We start from the raw sequence: 20131 nt of genomic DNA, 5'->3' as shown, positions 1-20131 counted from the left end.
CATGACAAGCTTTGTAAGTGTAAGAAGACTATTGCAGCACTAAAATATTTCATATTCTTCTACTATTTCATGTATTTCTCACATACTATACAAGTCTTTCTTCGACATCATAAAAGTTTGATAACAAATACTATAATCAGATTTTGGAAGACTACACAACTCCCCGGAGACCTTTTAGCAAAGTTCTCTTCCCCGGTGGATCCTTGACCTCCATTTCATGCATTTTTACCACATGATAAAGTCTCCTAATGGTCATTAATAATATTGAAGCCAAACCAAGGGAGCTAAATGTGTTTGATCATGCTACTGAATTTAGAAACAATAGCAACACCTCCAGAAATATGTTCTTTGTACAAACCCTATTAACGTCTTGTAAAACACCTCTGGGTATTTTGGACTTTTATTAAGTGTTTCTATTTAACTGCCAGCTATTGTTGGTGTCGAGATAACTGGTGCTGATTTCATTGCATACCGTATAAGCAGAAATCTTGGTGAGCAGAATAGTTGTCAATATTTTGCATTTGGTGATAGTTTAATTTGACAAAATGTATAACAAAAGTGGAGTCCCATGTGGTAGCAAATTGTGTAGCTAGCAGTGTGGCTTCTCATTTACAAAGATAAACACTTACCCCATTGCCTAAGTACTGGCCTACGTATTGGAGAAGACTAAGACTCAATCATGTGAAATGGAACATAGAGATTTATTCAATCCATGTGCAGCAGCATGGGCAGCCATCTGAAAAGGAAGATCTCTGGTGCATCTATCTTCGATTCCTTCCACAGCAAAAGAGTACTGTATAGTAAAAAAAGCTTTGGCGGTAAAAACTTTGGCAAATTTGACGAATAGCGTTCAATTTTCCAAAGTTTTTTTCGTCAATTATTTTAGATGATCACACGAGCACTTGCATTGAGTAACTAGAGACTTGAGATGAAGGTCAGCTCGTACCACCATGCAATAAAGATCGAGCTGACTTTGGAGATCTTCCTAGGAATGTGTCCCACAGTTGTAAGCACTCCTTGGGATAGCATTTCCAACCGGCTTCCCGTTCGCACATACACGTCAGCTAGTTCATTGTCTCGCGATGGAATTGGCCAAATACTTTGATACACGTGATAACCTCTGCTACTGGAGTTCACTGAAAAAGTGAATACAGTTGCTCTCAGCATCACAGGAGATAGTGAAGCACACCTTAGCTATAGCATGTCGTTAGATCAGTAGCTACAAAAGTACTGCTACAACAACAACACTAGCTACCTATACACTTATACGCTACTTAACTGATGAGCTGACACCTTGTTGTTATATCCTTATGTGTACCATACAGTAAAAACTTTGGCGAATATTATTTCAATCGCAAAAGTTTTTTCTGCCAATTTTTTCAACAGAGGGGTTTCGTCACACCTTTTTACCACCAAAGTTTTTTACTATATGGTAGATGATATTACTGCAGGCTAAGGCCTACTGAAGGTTCAGTACATTGATAATTATTTGCTAACAAAGTATCTCACTAGTTATTCATTTGTATCAGATTTCACGAAGCAGTCATAGCTACTTCTCTTTTGACAATATTCAATATCACCATATTTGACAAGCTTGCTATACAGCAACTAGCTTCTTGTTTGGTTTCGTGCCTGTACAATTTGTTAAAAAATTAGAAACAAATAAATAGGTGAGATTTTAATCTGGCAGTTTTGTGCCTAATCACATAGTGATTTAATTTGCCATACATTAGTCTCAATAGTAGGAGTGCAATTAATTCCAAATCGCATGGCCTTGTTTCTGTAATTGCACTGTAAAGTAGCCAATAAAATAGCGGAATAACAGAAGCCTTTTAAGTGCAACAAGAAAGTGATATAATGAATAGCCAATCAAAGAAGCTGACAATAGAAGCCTTTTAAGTGCAACATATGTAGACATTTTGAGTAGCCAATCAGAATTGCTGACACACGAAGCCTTTTAAGTGCAACAACAAATGATGTTATACAAAGAAGGATGATGCAATCACCTGGTGGAAGTTAATGGCCACATAGAACTGGATAGATGTGTACTACAAACCACGAAGGGTGGTCACTATGTGATTAGTAGGCAATCACACGCATTTTCGTGCAATTATGGAATAATTGTACTCGTAACAGCCAAAATTGCACTCGGCTTCGCCTTGTGCAATTTTGACTGTTACTCGTAATTGCACTCAAATGTGTGTGATTACCTATACTAATCGCCAATTTTAAAGGGAGGGTGACATGAAATTTTAATGCACATATTTTTTATATCAGCATGTAGGTTTAGATACAAACAATGCAAAAAACCATTTAAAAAAAATTGAAATCGTTTTATTGGGTGAAAACAGGAACTAAACAGCAGCTATCATAAGCCTTTTAAAGGCTTCTTCTGGTTAGTGGGTTAAGCGCGTAATTACGTCACGAGATGAACGCGTATATAGGCAGTGCATCGGCTGCAGTGCCTTAACATCGTTATAAATTGTAATTTTTAACATGGTTAAGTGTTGTGTGGCTGCCAATTGCTCCAACACTCATGAAAATAACGTAAGTATCTTTGGTTTTCCGACTGATGCCTCACTTCTAGTGAAATGTACTAGGGCAGTGCCGAGGGGTCTGACAATTTTGTAAAATCTCATACGTTCCCTGCAGTAGAATCAGAAATCAAGCCTCCAACCTACGTGTTTCTCTGTAAATTGGAGATTTTCCGTAAACTATAGCTTGTGTGGGCGGAAATCACTGAGTAGAAAATTTAATCAACCTGGAAATCAGAAATCTGAAAACCTTGTACACTCTTTCCGAAGTGTCGGACCCCTTGGGCAGTGCAGACGACTCGTGCTGGGTGGGATGGACCAACTGAAAGCTCGGTTTTTTGCAGTCAGCATTTTACTATTGATAGTGACTGTTTTGAAGAAGACACTGCTATGTACGCAAAATTTGGCCTAAAAAGAGGCCACGGTTGAAAGTTAATGCTGTTCCAACTGTCTTTCCAAAGCACCACCCTATTACAAGCTCCACTATGGATGATACGCAGCCATCTATGTCCAGAAAAGAGCTACAGCAGAGAATGCAGGCCTCCCAAAGCCAAAGAGGTCTGTTTACGAGAAAAGAGGGTAATTTGAAAGTAATTGCATGTGATATATGAGCTAGCTATACTAGCTATATATGTATACAGCTAAACTTACCTTTACTAGAGATAACTGTTTTAAATAGATCATTGATGAAGTATTGGCAGCTATTGAAAATGTGCAAGTAGTCAGCAGCAGTGAGCCAAGGAAGGTCCCTAACAGTATGGAACTCACGCCCAAACACAAACAGTTCCAAATGTGAAATCCACAGGTATGTACATGAATTATTATTATTATATAGTTATTGTTACATGTGTTTGTGTCTGTCTAGAAGTACAAACCAAACCAAGAGTATGTGATGCTGGTGTCCAGTGTGGCTTGTTTGTTCCAAGCATTCCTCTTACATCCGCACCGAGAAAAAGCAGTATCTATGAAGTTGACATTTCCTATACTGACATTAATGACACAATCGATGCTACTGAGTCAACAGGATACACTGCATCTGAAGATTTTGACAGCAAAGAGGACAACAGTTGTGCAGAATCAGCAGAGGTTGATAAGGAGACCACATATTTAGTATTTGAAACAGCCATCCTTCTACTTTTCTCAATTTCTTTCGCATGTACAGGTAAAGCAGTGACCATCACTAAAACAGTGAAGGTATTTTTCTTGCGAATAACTCAGACTTGTAAAGCATGCACAAACACTTTCATCTGGCCTTTCATTAGAAAATTCCAGCTGGTAACTTATTGATATCAACAGCAATATTGTATACAGGATCATTGCCAACCAAAGCAATAAGGATTTTTAATACTCTTAATTACAAGACTATATCACAAAGAACTTATTTTCAACACCAAGACAAATATTTGCTGGATCCAATTAGCACTGTTTGGCAAAGACATCAGACTATATTGCTGAATAACCTCACCACACAAAATGAGAGTTTGATTTTAGGAGGTGATGGCAGAGCTGACAGTCCTGTACACAGTGCCAAGTATGGATGCTACTCCATGATTGATTTAAAGCAAAATAAGGTGGTGGATATTCAGCTTGTGCAGGTAATTAACAAAAGCTATAGTATCATATAATTGTCCTGTTCACAATACTCTTAGAGTAACCAAGTTAAAGGAAGCTATCATATGGAAAAAGAAGGGCTAAAACAATCTATGGAATTTCTTGGACAGCATGGCTTACATGTGGATGTGCTTGTTACAAACAGGCATAAAAAAATCAACAAGTGGCTAAGGGAAACTCATCCTAGTGTCAAACACTATTTTGACATTTGGCATGTTGCTAAAGGTGAATGAAATGATCAGTCTTGTATTTGACATAATACTTAAACTAGGTTTTCGTAAGAAACTTGAGAAATTAGCCAAGCAAAAGACTGTGACTTGGTAGGGGAATGGCAAAAAAGTATAATCAACCACCTATATTGGTGTGTATCGTCTTCCTCCACTGTTACTAACAATTATGTAAAGGTTGTTAATCCAAGTGGCTATCCCTGGACAATCACATACACAATGTTCACAGACATCGTGACAAAAAGCGATTCCCAAAATGTGAACATAAGAGGCTTAGACGCTAGGACAGGAAAAGAAATGGTTTAAGAGACGTAAGAAATAGCTATATATAATATATCATGGTTACTACTCAAAATGGTGTATTAATAACAGATACCAAGGCCAGTGAGAAGATAACATCCCTGATAACAAATCCACAGCATTGCAATGATGTTAGTAGACTGTCAGCTAAGTATCAAACATCTTCATTGGAGTCCTTTCACAATGTTGTCATACACTTTGCCCCAAAGTCTGTGGCATTTTCATACCTGAGGATGGAGCACAGGTTTAAAAAAACAAAAAAACAGTTAAGGGTCCTGTTTTTGGTGTTAATACACACATTTCATATCACTTTCAGTATGATCTCACTAGTTGATCCTACACATGTTAGGTAACCTATTAAAGGGACAATTATTGGTCCTACAGAAGCAGTAAATAAAAGTGTGTATCTAGGCAATGCATATGTACTGTAATAATAATCCCATCCAAAAACAGCTTATAGCTGTAAAAAAAGTGCGCGCCCAAGTAAAGCAGAGTTAACTGCGACAAAAAGTAATGATATCATAATGCGGCCATGTGCGAGGTGTGCAAGTTGTAAAATTAATATTAGCTAATCAGATAATACAATGTTATTGTTAAAGTGTTAATGAGAACTATGTGATGCTGCTATTTTTAAGTGTGTGAGCATCTTCATAAATGCCACACAAATTTAATTCTCAATAAAGCAATGTGTATAGATTCTCTCATAGCAATAAATAGTTTGAGTTTGGCCACCTTTCCTTTGTTCGTAGCATTGCCGTATACAGGAAAGACGGCCAAACTCAAACTATTTATTGCTATCAGAGAATCTATACACATTGCTTTATTGAGAATTAAATTTGTGTGGCATTTATGAAGATGCTCACACACTTAAAAATAGCAGCATCACATAGTTCTCATTAACACTTTAACAATAACATTGTATTATCTGATTAGCTAATATTAATTTTACAACTTGCACACCTCGCACATGGCCGCATTATGATATCATTACTTTTTGTCGCAGTTAACTCTGCTTTACTTGGACGCGCACTTTTTTTACAGCTATAAGCTGTTTTTGGATGGGATTTCAATACTTTTTGTTAGAATAAGCAATGCACTGTTGATAACAGTAAGTGAGTTTCCATGGTTTTGACAGAAATCCCAGATTACAATGACAGAATATTAAAATATAACTGTAATTTTAGTGGCCAGGGCCGCCCACATGGGGGGGGGGGGGGGGGGTAACTGGGGTATTTTTCCCCCTGCCCCAGCCCGAAAGGGGCCCCTTGAATACCTGTTTAAAGAAAGATCGATATACTCTAATAGAGCAGTCAGGATCTAGACTCTTCCTTGCCCCTGGGCCCCTCTTTAACTCTTTTCCCTGGGCTCTCTAATTTCTCTGGACGGCCCTGTTAGTGGCATGCAACTGCAGTCAACTACCACCCATTTTAACTAGTAAACCCTTAATAACACTTTGCCTTTCATCTTGTACTGCATTAAAACGATCAAGATACTCTATTAGAGCAGTCACAAAACAGCTGTAACACAGCAATCAATATTTAGCATAGTTACAACTTCTTCTTAGCATCGGATTGTATAGTTTAAATTACTATCTACTTACAGACTTTACAATATAAAAATATGGCACTTGTAGAAATGTGACTGTTCTATTAGAGTATCTCGATCTACTTCAAGCATTGACTGATTCAAGTGAAGAAGCTACGTCCCTGCCAAGAGATCTTGTGAAATGAAATGAGAATAGTAAAGAAAAGGCAAGTATGTACAGAGACAATAGAAGGGCGCGTAATTATGTCCTGTTGTAAATAAACGCCTTTAAAATTTATATTACTACTAAATAAGCGCACAAGAATAGGCTTGTGAGGCTGTTGTCTCCAAGGTTGTCTCATTACCTGTCTTTTAATGTTGAAGGGATTTAGTCACAATTGGTGAGTTTAACTATACATGTATTTGTGTTGTAAAACTTAATTGTAAAAAGGCGATTAGTACATATCATGATAAACATGTATTTGTCACAGTAGAGTCTCTCACAATTATTACGAGACATTGGACCAGGGTAAAAAAATTTACTGCTATATTTAGAGGTTGTAGCGTTTGTATATCTTAGTATCTTAATAAATAATCCTCCATGATCACTAATCACTAATAGTACAGTGAAAACTGGTCATTATTCAGGCCGTAGGGACAAAAAATTTTTGACCTAGCTTTTTAAAGAGGTGGCTACATTTTGCGGCCTTAAAAAAGGTAAGAAGCATGCTGTTCTAACTGGCTATAGAGATGGATTTAGTGTGTGACAGCGTATGAGACAGTGAGTGCTGGCAGCAAGGGGGCAGCCAATCTGTTAGAGCACCAAAGGCACTGCTTAAGACTTAGGCAGTTGGCTGTCAGCCCAAAGTGTAAAAGTTTCACTATTGGTCCTTATAAGCTCCTGATGAAGAAAGTGATGAAGTCATTATCCATAGGATATATTTTTCAGAGTATCCATTTCAGTTCTACAATACAGTAGCCAAGCATAAGATGAACATAGCACAGCATTCCGGTGGTTTAGTGGTGACCACAACACTGCCTGAGGTAAACTGTGGTGAGATTTGAGACTACCGGAAGCCCTGGAATGCCTTCAACACATAAAATACCAAATATCTAATGCCTGGCTTTCATCCACAGTGGACCTGTCTTGGTGGCCACTTGTACAGAAGGAAAACAGCTGCCACACAGTCTTTCGAGCTTCCACACCTCTTAATTATCAATTTGTAAAATCTTGAGCGAAATTGTGTGTGCGAGCAAGTGTGATGTTGTGCATTGGCAGTGCCGTGTATATGGTTGCTGCCTAGAAGTGAGGTTTCACTGTACATACAGTTCACAATCACAATGGTGAACAATATTAATGGTTAACAATATACACTGAAACCTGCAGGTCACTTCTTGTGGAAGATTGCTCTCTACACTAAATGACACATTCAGAGATTGTATTTAGATGGATGATACAGTAACACATTGTGACTTCAATACTCGTAATGTGTCAATGAGTGGCCACCTCTTTAATAAGACCACCTCATTATATTGGCCACCTCTAGTAGATCCCAAATATAGCTAAGCAGTACTTTATGACCTCATTAATAAGGCCACCTTGTTATTCAGGCCAAATTTTTTGGTTCCACAGCTGGCCATATTAATGAGACTTCATTGTACTTATGTGAATTTTTATTTTTCGTAACTTTTCTTCAGGTTTACTGATGGGCACTATGAAGCATTGTTGACTGGTCCGTACATAATTTGGTGACTTGAATTGCTAAAACAGTACGTAGCATGTCTTGTATGTACATGTAATGTGTTGTAATGTGTCCACACATCCACACATCTTAGAAATAAATATAATTGTATTCTCTATACCCAGTTCCATTGTGCCACTGGGTCATAAGTGGGTTGAGTATGGATCATCCAGGACATTTGAGTCACATTTTGTCCTGGCCAAGTGGATCTCATCCACTGACAGAATATACAGGATCACATCACGTGTATAAATTACGGTGGAACTTGTTTATTGCCACCTTCACTCAATAAACAGGTAACAGTGTATAAATTCTCAATTGGAATTGGCTTTTCAAGAGAGGTTGTCTTTCTATACTGGTGGCCATTAAGACAGGTTGTACTGATAGAGTGTACATACTAGAGATGCAACAATATCCTCCACTTAGTGTCGTTTGATAGTGATGCAATAGAGACTATGTATTGTTGCATTTAAATACTATACTATTATATTGCAACCCTAGCACGTATTTATAACAGGAATGTTTGTTAACTGTTTAGACATACTGGAGCAACACCCACTCATCTGGATTCTACAAATGGAGTCATATCAACTTGTCATCATACTTACTTGTTACTCCCATTGTGTTTGGATGAATATACATGCCGTCATGTGAGACTTGCTACCATGGCGGGCCACTGGAAAACATTTTCATAGCAGTTATATTACAGTCATTATTGTACAATTCTTACATTATTGTTGTGAAAAGTGTTTGGTATTCATGTGTCCTCTGTATGTTGTAATTACATGTGTAATTTTTGTGTGGGGGTGCTGTAAAATGTAATAATGCATGGTGACAATTGGCTAGCTACATGTGCTAATTACTCGCAGCTTGTGTCAACAACTGGTAACCACAGTTGTACTCTATGTCATTCTTTAAGCCGCGCCCTTAGAGGACAAATTACGTCACGGTGCATGGGGGCGACTAAATTCAAATTTAAAAACGAACGATGGTATGTAGCACCATAGATTATATCTGTGGACTATAATCCATGGCAGCACACTTCTTTGTGGCTATATGCACTGATTAACTACATAGAGCGCCAGTTCATCAATACCCAGTGACCGCAGTTGTGCTTTGTGTCATTCTTTAAATTCCGAGTAAAATTCTTAGAGAGCAAATTACGTGGGGGCGACTAAATTCAAATTTCAAACTAGCCATTCTCGAAAACAAATGTTTCAATCTGAACGAAACTTTTAGAACAGTTTAAAGATACATTGCCCTACATGCCAAGCGAATATTGCGGAAAACAACAATCTGGGATTTGTATTTGGCCTCTAGGTCGACTGAAACTTCGTTTGGTGCTGAAGTTAAGACTGTAGGGTAATCATGTATGGTGAAATCGATGATGTGAATCTTGAGGCGATTGAGTGAATACTGAAGCGATAGCAGGGCAATCAATGTTTGGAATGCACAAAGGAACGCAAGGCATACACATGCGGTTGCGTCTAACCGCATGCGATAAAAAAAAAATAAAAAAAATAAAATGAAACTTCCCCTTTGATGTCGGCAATCTCGATCACGAAACAATCGGCATGGATTTGCTTCACTGCTTGTGTGGTAGTTACTAGTGACACGATGAGTTCAACCCTAGAGTTTCAGAGGGATAGCGTAAGTGGCGGGTGAGTTACAGGAAGGCCGAATTTGACAACGTTCGTTCCTGTAAAATCCTCACGTAGTGGTCGCGTCATTTATTGTCTGCGGCGCGTGTTTCTGCTTTACTGGCCGCGCGACTCACTACCGTGAGTCTTGATAGACTGGCTTGTTCACAGATCACAACTGGCAGCATCGCACTTCAATGAAAATGTAGGTCATGCACATGCAGGCTGTAACAAAAGATGGCCGGGAAGAAGAGGCATGATATAGCCTATCCCAAGTATAAAAAGGGTGGTTACATAGTTCAGAAAGTTCTTGTTCAGGCAACATACAGTGAGTATTGTTATAGCTTCATATCATAATTTAGATAATCTTGTGTAGACTATGTGGAAGAACTACTACATGAAATTATTGAATGGGGAAAGAAGGGAGGTAGGAAGACTCAAAGATTCCCAAGGCATTATGTGCAGGTTATCACCACCCTGATAAGCAGATTGCCATATAGCAACACAAAAGTAGATTTGGTAGTAAATAATCATTACACTATAAATTTTGTAGTAATCTATTGAATGTTATGTTTAAATGTAAACAAATAATATATCACAAATCTGGATATTTGAATCCTGCATATGTTTCTGATGGAAATTCATTTTTTATTCTTTGAACAGCACAGCTAGGCAACGTTATCCTTACATGTTTTCCATGCCAACCCCAGCACTATCTTGTCAGCTGTCGATATGCTATAAATCTGTATTGTCTGAAATTATACACATACTGCATCATGAACTTTACACATGTGCATATTCACTTACTTATGCAAAGTGTTTTGAGAGCTATGCTCATATTGCTGCTTGTATTGATAGTATGCTGCTTGTAGAACCCACACATTTACGCAGACTGCATCAAATCCTTCATGCTCAGTATTACATAAAACACCAGTTGTCTCCATTTTGTTTACTACAGCTCTGATTTCACAGCAGCAGATACATTCCTCTGCTGTTGGCACAATTCCCACAGTGGCACCTTCATGAAATCAAAAAACATTTTAAAAGGCCATGGCTTAATTGATTAGTAGACTATAATGTTATTGCATCAAACAAAACTACTGATTTTGTGACACCTGAATTTAACTACACATAATAATGTGCTAAACTTACCAATTATCAGTACTTGCCAGCCCTTCAGCGCTATCTTCCATGACTTCTTCGTCTGACCCATTCAAATCTTCAGGCATATCTTCTGCCATAGGCTCAAGAACAACAACTGAGGAAAGTTCTTTATCACCACTCAGATCTTCTGTGTCTTCACAGTGGCCTTCATGCAGAGTCAGTTGAAGAAACCAAGTATTCTGAGAGGCTTGAATCACTGGATGTGTCACTGCCATTATCACTCATCGGCTACAATGTCTCCCTCCATTGTGATAGAGGTACAGAGTGGGATTCACTTAACAGTTTAGCACAAAATTGCTCAAGAACAGGGCTTATGTATATGCTATTCCTAGACAGGCATTAATGAGTGATGCAATAAAGCAATAAAGTGGAGTGATGCAATAAAGCAGAAGCCCTTACCAGAAGCCCATAACTGCATCTAGTAAACACCCAACAACCTGAAGACAACCTGAAAGGTGCTAATAACAGGGTAGATTCCAGAAAAGTGATACTTTGAGAAAGATACAAACAGTACAGCCCAGTCACAGTCTCACATACTTACATGTACCCAGACCCTTTTCTCACTATGACACCTATCAATTGAGATTATCAGTGCCTGCTCTTCACCTATCTAAAGCAACTAATGTCATTTACAAACAAAGTGACCTGCCATATGCAGCCATGTGTACCTGTTCAGGATATTGTGTACTGCTTGTGATTAGCTCAGGTTTGCATACCTGTGTATATGTAGAATAAAAAATAAATTAATTAAAAAAAAACAACTTATTGTTCTGCATCATAGCATCCATCAAATTGTAATAACCCTAAACCAAGTGATTGGTTTAACCACTAGAGCTTAATAGCTACTTATGGATGAGTATGGCATACATAGATTTTCCCAGGCATACTGCACGTGTTTGGAGGTTTCTATCTGATACAGTAAACATTTAGTTAGCAACAATTATCACCATAAGATTTCTTACAGTGCAATTGAATGGTAAACACCCTATGCATATATGTACACATCAAACAGGCTTCCAACAGCATAAACTTCACACACACATACAGTACAGCAATTGGGCTTCCAAGCACATCCGTGCCAATCAACATTACTTCATTTCAGGAATGATATTGTTTATTATAAAGTGTTGCTTGCTGACAAGAGAATCTCTCTTACTTGGTAAATTATTATCAACATTCCGACATTATGTCAACCACACTTTGTTTATCATGCTCTGAAGAAAAGCAAAACAAAATTCTATGGCACAAAAAAGAAAACTATCAAATTGTCCAGCACATCACAAGTACAGAATTTGATAGGGTTCATTCAGGGGCTATACTCATATTACACTACAACTGATACCAACAACAAAATTAGATGCCTTCAAGTTAAATGTCGAGTCAAACAACCATTACAAACATAACATAAATCAAGTTACTACAATTAACGGTACACAAAGAATTTTTTCTAACAACATATCAAAACATTTGTCAACTTTTACCATACATTATAAAAATCCATAACGTAAAATATACGCAAAAATGACACCGTCTATTAAACACGGCGCCATAACTTCTGCATACTTCAATTTACAGCGATCTGGTATGGCTCATCAGAACCCTTGATCAATGATGAATCGAGTGATATATAGGAGTTTGTGAAGTGACCAAGAGAAAAGGCAAGATAGAACCTTGTATCACCAAATTACGCATTCAGATAGTAATAAAACAGTGGGAAAACCCTGTTTTTTTTTTTCATATGTTTTATAATGTAACTCGGTATAATAATTGGATAGGCACTTACTTCGGGTGGATTCTTAATCAGCAAGTGATGACACGTAGAATGATACCGTTTAGCAAATTTGGTTGAGGGTAACAGATTGCTTTTCGGGGTTTTCCCACCTGAGTAATTAAATTCTTCAATATAAATTGTATGGGGGTGCACATTATGTTGTAATCAATAGTTAATAAATGTTACTATGGTAACGCTAGAGCATTACTTTGGGCGGAATCGTGTAGAGCAATTCAAGGGCTTTAATGTTTTGTATAATGTCCTGTAGAGATTATGAGTGCTAATGATTGCTTTTTTGCATTTAGTACAAAATGCATGTATTTTTACATAGGGCAAGAAATGATGGCGGTCAACAAGGTTTTTCAACCAACTAGTTTGGCTAAGCTAAGACTACCAAAATGACATGGAGTTGATTTTTAGCTGTTATAATACATAAATCATAAGAACTATTAGCAAAACTTGATGTTATGTAAAATTATATTTTGACCACTTCGGTTTACAATTCCCAATAGCAAGTTTTGATATGATGCTACCACCACTTTAGAATAAAACACTGAGAATTAATTAGTACACAAACACAATATATGTGATTTCGTGCAACTTCAAAAAGGTTGAACAGTAGAAAATAAAGTGTGATTTTTAACCCTGAACATGTAGTGTTGTAGAGAATGTTTAATACATAGCTACTTGTGGCCTCAGTATCATGTGCCCAGTTAAATTTCATTATAATTTCCTGTACACACATCAGATGAACTACACTACGTTACGCTTGATACGTAGCTACAATACTTTCAGCCTGCCGGCGATTTAATTGACACTAAAATCACCACAATTAGCCATACAAAAAAAACGTAAAACGAAGTTTGTACGGAATGTGTATTTTCAGCGATTTTGTTTCGGTTTGACATTAAGACACTACATTTTATACTGAGCAGTACACCAACTCACTTTAAATTGTTCCTACTCCAGTCCTGGCCGATGTATTCTCGTCACGACATACGACACGCTCTACGGTCTCGATCTCACAAGATGATTAATAAAAATCCGGGTATAAAATACACGCATGCGTGGGATAATGAGTCGCCTAAATTTGTTCTTTTAGTGAGTCACTAAATTGTTATAAAATAATGTTGTACGTAGAGTAGAATATTTACTACAGCTGGACTGGCCGGCTGTCCCGGGGCGCCCTCCTATCGGCGCATTCGGTGCCTTTTTCGCGCAAACACTACTGGAGATTTTGTCCATGAAAATCCAATGAAAAAAATGTTCACCCTGTGAAAAGTGAAGTTTTCATTGGGTGACCCCAATGTTTTCATGGCATTTTCATAGGAAATTTTAATGAAAAACCAATGAAAAATTACCAATGAAAATTTCAGCCACAAAAAGCGGTTTCACAGAGTTTTTCAGTGGTATTTTTCATTGGGTTTTCATTAAAATTTCCTATGAAAATGCTATGAAAATAAAATGTCATTGGGGCCACCCAATGAAAACTTCACTTAATCACTTTTCACAGGGTGAACATTTTTTTCATTGCATTTTCATGGACAAAATCTCCAGTAGTGAAAGTGTGGATAACGTTATTCAGGCTTTGCCGTAGAAAATATTCACCCCATTATGAAGGCTTCTTTGTGGTTCCCTAATGATCTGGGGTAGTGAGTAATAATCAAGGTTGTGTTGTTGCTCAAGGAAACAACAGTAACCGGACATCGAGCCTCTGTGTGTGTGTGTGCGTGTGCATGCGTGCGTGCATGTGTGTGTGTCAATGTATAGTATCAGTGTGTGCCAGTGTAATACGAGTGTGTTTTAAAGCATCTAGTTAGCAAACAGCTTCATCTTAAGGTTTTGTGTCTAGCTAGCTGGAGTTTTTATAAGCAATGAGTACACTCACTAAAAACAACTTGATGTCTCTTTGGTAGTCAAGAATTATACCAGCATGCATGCTTTGCTACTGTAAGTAGTCCCTGCACACTTACCAATCAGGACTAGGACCATAGGCTTTGCAGATATTAGCTAATAATGTAAAACAATGTAGTCCTAGATAAATGTGAATGGCATATGTTGGTCCATTCAAGCTTTTCAGTGTATGTAGAAGCATTGGGGATTATTATAATGCTCTAGTGGTGAACTATCCACCTACTTTGTAACTCGTATGATGTAAAAAATGGTCAGAACAGTGCAATCCCTTTTAATTTTTGGTGTAATTTTATTGCTATGTACATACATTACCAACTATTTAATACTTAAAAACGAAAGACTGCTCTATTAGAGAGTTTTAAAATTGTTTTGTCATAAATCACAAATAGTTGTACTGAGAGCTAATTGATGTGTACAGACAACTTTATTGATCAACCAGTAGCTTGTCTAACTAATGAAATCCATACAAGTGCAAATTATATTCATATGGTTATAAGTGTCATTTAGTCTGGACTATGTCGCCACTATTATCTTAAACAAGATTCATAGTTGCAATGAATTCATTAGCCCATATGGTACTACTAATCAGTAATACTCTAAACGTCAAAGCCTACAATTATTCTTTGAAGGATTGCTGTGCGCTGTAACAAAAATAAATCTAAAAATGGGTGACTGCTTTATTAGAGTAACTCAAAATAATTGTGCTCATATCAGTAGCAGTTATACACTTACAATAACTTTTTTTGCTTTGACGTATTGAGTGGTTAGATGGCTGTTTATCTAGCTACTGGAATCCCTACAATTGTAAACTATATTTGACACCGCTACTGGCGACACGTCTGACACGTTTGACTTCTATAATGTGATTCATTATTAAAGGAAGTTTATTAGTCCCTATGATGTATATAGCACTGTACTAAGTGTTTCTGCTTAAAAGTAGTCTTGAAAATGCTCTGTATAGTACCAAAATCCATAATGACTGTATTCACTGACTCTAATAGAGCATTCACCAAATTCGCAAAATTGTTATGTTATGTATGTGATTGATAATTTACTGTGCATGCGTCCCTTATTTGAGTGAATATGTAGTAACAGAAGCACATGTATATATGCTGTATATATGGGGATCTGCAAGGACTCTTTGATAACTGAATTTAATTGTTTAGCTGTAGTTTTAGTACATTGGTATGTCATAAATATCTTCCTCCTGCCTCTGTTTTTGCTACACCTATAGTAGTCCGGTCCCTTATGTCAAAATTTTGGCAAAATCGTTACGTGGCGGATCAAAGCACCAAACTTGGTACAGTTATTCCTCAGCACGTATAACCAAATTTCAGAGGGGGTGCCATCACCTAACCCCTAGTTATACCCTCATATTTAATCTCTAGTGCAGACAAAACAATTTGTTCATTTACATGAAAACAAATTACTAAACCATGTTAACAAGTTTGTTGCAGCTGCTTTGTACATGGCATGCTTTTCATTTCTCTGGTTTCTGTGGTGAATGAAGCTCAAAAAGTCCAAGAAAAGGAGCGCTTTAGCCCTTTTACAGTGTTTGTAAGGTAAACATTCATTAATTGTTTAATATTGTAGCATAGCAACAAGTATCACACTCCAATTAATGATCACCATAATATACAATATGTTCCATTTTTATAGCTGCCTTCTGAAACTAGCTGCACATAGCTTTATGTAGGTCTTAATTAACACCTATGGAATCCATAGACTGGGACTCATGCATTATATGCAGTAAACACACTGGAAATTTGAAATGCCCAGTAGACAGTTATGAGTAGCTAGCTATAATGGTTTAGAAGTTTATAGAAATTTTCTGGGAATTGTTGAAGAGTTTCGCAGTTTAGATGCATCACCAGTTTATGTTAAATTTGAAGGTGACAACTTGGCAGAAGTGTTTTATCAAAACAAAGCTAAATGGCACAAATCTTGTCATTTAAAATTCTCTGCTTCTAAATTGCTTAGAGTTGAAGCACAAAGAGAAAGAGAGAAGGAGTGTGCCTCTATTAATGATCAAAGGCGGTCAAAGCGCCATTCGATGGAAAATACTGTAAATGAAGAGTGCTGTATATTTTGTTCACTGCCATCTGGTAAGCTTCATCAGTGTGCAACAATGGAGTTTGATTCTGATCTGCGAAAAATGGCAGAAGATCTTCAAGACACAGCATTGATTGCAAAGCTTTTGGGTGGTGATCTGATAGCAATTGAAGCCAAATACCACAACAAATGTCATATAGCTTACATGAATCGGCACAGAAGTTTTATGCAGTTGCAAAAGTCACGTGACAATACAGAAGAAAAGCAATTCCTGGTGAGAATATTTGCTGAGCTTGTATGTTACATTGAAAACAGTGTATAGAGAATGATGAGTGTATTCTTAAGTTAGCTCAATTGCACAGTCTTTATGTGGAACGTTTGTAATGCTTGGGTATCAGCAAGAGTGTTAACAAAACCAGGTTGAAAAAACAGATACTAGATCATTTTTGTGGTGAGTATCAAGAGCAATCAGATGGAAAAAATTCTTTGCTTGTTTTCAATGAAGGTTTAACAAAAGTTTTAAAGGAGTCAATAAAATCTTGAAATTTTGAATCGGGGGCATTTTTAATGACCAAATTAGTAAAAATCATGAGGCAGGAAATTTTTGAGTGTGATTCTTTCCGTTTCTCTGGTACTTTTCCACCCAAATGCCAAGAAATCTCTGTGCCAACTGTCTTGAAGAATTTTCTCTCAATGTTGCTGAATGGACCTCATGTACGGAATCAAGATGATCTCAAGCTTGTCTTACAATTTCTGAACTTGTGTGCTTTAATGTCAAATCGAAAAGATCTTCTGCTGAAAGCAGTCGACATTTCAAAGACAGAGAAACTCCACTTCCTCTCTATATAGGTTTGAATATTCACTCTCAAACAAGGAGCAAGAAGCTTTTAAATCGTCTCCATAGATTAGGGATTAGCATTAGCTATAACCGTGTCATTGAATTAGAAAATTGTTTAGCGAGTAGTGTCTGTACAAGATTTGAACAAGACGGTGTGGTGTGTCCTTCTCAGTTGCGGAAGGATTTGTTTACAGTTGGAGCATTTGATAATATTGACCACAATTTATCTTTTACAACCACTCAGGGTTCATTTCATGGCACTAGAATAAGCATATTTCAATCCCCACTACAAGTAATAGTGGAGTGTGTAGAGATCCCATCATTGTCTCATCACATGCTAAGTTTTCTTTACCAGAAAGTTACACCAATGTTCCAGCTGTCACTTACATAGTCAGTGAGACAGTTGTACCTCAGATACAGTATATTGAAACCAAAGGCCATTTAGAAAATGCTAAAGCTGAAGAAGCAAAATGGACCAAACATGCTACAGCATTGTTGGCAAAGGACAAGCCAGAAGTTGATGATTATGTTTCCTGGGCTGCATTTCATGCTGAAAATCAGCTTAATCCTGTTGATCCCATTTCTGTGGTTGCTCTTTTACCCTTATTTTCTGAGAAATCTGCAACCATTGCCATTGTCAAACATGGCATGGATGTTCTGCGAAAGATTACAGCTTACCTCAATCCAGGTCAGACTCCAGTAATGGCTTTCAGTCGATCAACCATTGTTTGCTCTAGCAAAATATGTTCAGTGGTCATGGCCACAGTCTCTTGGAGAAGATGGTTTTGTAGATATGTTTGGAGGTCTTCATATCGAAATGACTCTGTGGAGTACTATTGGTGATTTTCTAGATTGCTCTGGTTGGACAGCAGCTTTGTGTGAAGCCGGTGTAGCTACTGCTGGAGTAGCAGATTCCTTCTTGAAGGTGTCACATCTCACTAGAACCAGACGTAGCCATCAGATCACAGCATTGGCGTTAAGCAAGCTTCAGCAGGAAGCTTGGGAGAGTGTGAGAGCCGAAAATGAAGAGGTTTTGTTTGAAGAATGGAAGCAAACAATGATAAAGAATTGTCCCACTTTCAGTACTGGGACCTTGTTTTAGAGTTTGAAATTCTTGCTTTGATATTTATCCATGCTCATCACATAAATGATTTCAACTTGTATCTAGTATCTCTGAAAGCTCTCACTCCGTGGTTTTTTGCTTTAGACCTAATCAACTATGCACGCTGGATTCCAATTCATATTTGAGATATGGAATCACTTTCAGACAACTTCAGAAATGAGTTTGAAAAGTGCTGGGTGCTGAGAAAACCCATAGCAAATTCTCGTCCATTCCAATTGACCAGGGTCATGAGCAGAACAATGAACTGGTAAAGGGGTCTGGTGGAGCAGTTGGACTTACAGAAAACCCAACAGCTTTTAGAAGATGGATGGTTGCAGGACCAGAGCAGGCTAGATTACTGACTGAATTTGAGAGCCAGTTTATGGAAGAGGATAATGGTTGGTGCAAGCAACATGAACAAGGCCTTTCTGCTCAAGACCTATTCCAGAAGCATGCAAACAGCATGTATCAAACCATGGCAGGTATGGGCAATCCTTTCAAAGACAATTGTTTAGAGCTTTTAGCTTTGGATTCCCATAATTGTGCTACTGAGAGTGTAGTTGAAACAGTTAGGAATATCAAAAGCATTGGAGAAACTCAGTACCAAAATTGTGTCAATGTTGTGATTAAAACTAGAACTGTTTCAATCCATAAGCCCATCAAGAAAAACTCATTACCTTTACTAAAGAGACAATCCTCCAAGCCTGCTACCAAAAGATAGCAAGCCTTAGAAGCGATTGTAATCTATTCAGCTATTTGTTCATAGCAAGCAAGTTTTGAGATGGTGACTTAGATGACTTCTTTTTGCATGAAAATCACCCTTGGCCTCCTTCTATTTCAGAGCATGGAAAGCTTCGCTTGCCCAAAGGAAAAGCAGAATTATTGAGTTGCTTGGGTGAGGAAGCTCCTATCACATTCCATGCTAAGATATTTGATGGCCCTGCTGTTGTCCACTGTCTTCCTACTAAGGTCAGCACGTTTGAGGAATATGCCAATAAAGTGTTCTTGCCATAGACTAGTCAACAACTCTGTCTCTGTGACAGGATCGACATTATTTGGGATCAGTATGTATCTGGCAGTCTGAAAGACTCTACCAGAGAGAAGAGAGGCAGAGGCATTAGACAAAAGGTACAAGCCCAGACTAAGATACCATCTGACTTTCTTCGAGACAACACAAACAAAGCAGAATTGTTTGAATTTCTAACACAAAAGGTGTCAACACATGAATATCCCAGTGGAAAGCAGGTTTACATTACTTCAGGTTAGTAAATTTACATGTGTTATATGGTTTTACATACACTTAAAATTATGCTTTCTCATGCTAGGAGAGTATTGTATTTGTGCTGATGTGTCACTGATTCAATGGTTTGTTTTAGCCCTGTTCTAGTAAATGTTTTTGCTGAATAGTTTGTTAGCATATTTTAATGCACATATTTGTTCCTTTAAAGTTATTCATTTTGTTCACATTTAGAATATTCATTTGGTCCTGCTGTCCTGTAGGAAAATCAGTCATTTGAAAAGGAAGTGATCAGCCTATGCAAGACTGTGATCACAAAGAGGCTGACACAAGGATATGTATTCATCTGTGTAATGCTCTTGAAAGAGGAGCCCGCAACATCCTGGTCAACACAGTTGATACAGATGTCATTGTCTTGCTAATCAGCCTTTACTTCCAACTCAACGATACGTTCTCAGGATTCAATGTTTGGGTC

The 20131-nt window shown here is 37.7% G+C and overlaps 1 protein-coding gene and 2 long non-coding RNA genes across 5 annotated transcripts in view; 2 read left to right on the top strand and 1 right to left on the bottom strand.

Annotated features, from left to right (window-relative positions):
- Positions 1-13615, bottom strand: part of LOC136236429 (activin receptor type-2A-like) — a 43039-nt gene extending 29424 nt beyond the window's left edge. The window contains exons 1-4 of one of the 2 annotated variants that reach the window (XM_066026581.1): positions 13462-13615; positions 10731-11458; positions 10386-10596; positions 10267-10330 (exon numbers count right to left, since the gene is read on the bottom strand). The gene's annotated coding sequence lies outside the window, so the exon portion shown is untranslated. The remainder of the gene's footprint in view (positions 1-10266; positions 10331-10385; positions 10597-10730; positions 11459-13461) is intronic. The other variant, XM_066026582.1, reaches the window with a different exon arrangement.
- Positions 3227-5080, top strand: LOC136236430 (uncharacterized). 2 transcript variants are annotated; one of them, XR_010692127.1, is made up of 5 exons: positions 3227-3339; positions 3400-4129; positions 4184-4370; positions 4417-4683; positions 4745-5080. It is a non-coding gene; the product is annotated as an uncharacterized lncRNA (long non-coding RNA). The 2 variants fall into 2 exon arrangements; XR_010692126.1 differs by having other exon boundaries at positions 4184-4683.
- On the top strand, positions 6574-8767 carry LOC136268965 (uncharacterized). The gene is made up of 3 exons (XR_010707160.1): positions 6574-6597; positions 7895-7966; positions 8477-8767. It is a non-coding gene; the product is annotated as an uncharacterized lncRNA (long non-coding RNA).
- Positions 13616-20131: the final 6516 nt, after the last annotated feature.

The sequence above is a fragment of the Dysidea avara genome, chromosome 10 (genome assembly GCF_963678975.1).
Source record: "Dysidea avara chromosome 10, odDysAvar1.4, whole genome shotgun sequence".
In the NCBI taxonomy this organism is placed as follows: domain Eukaryota; kingdom Metazoa; phylum Porifera; class Demospongiae; order Dictyoceratida; family Dysideidae; genus Dysidea; species Dysidea avara.
This window is presented reverse-complemented; position numbering and strand designations above follow the sequence as displayed.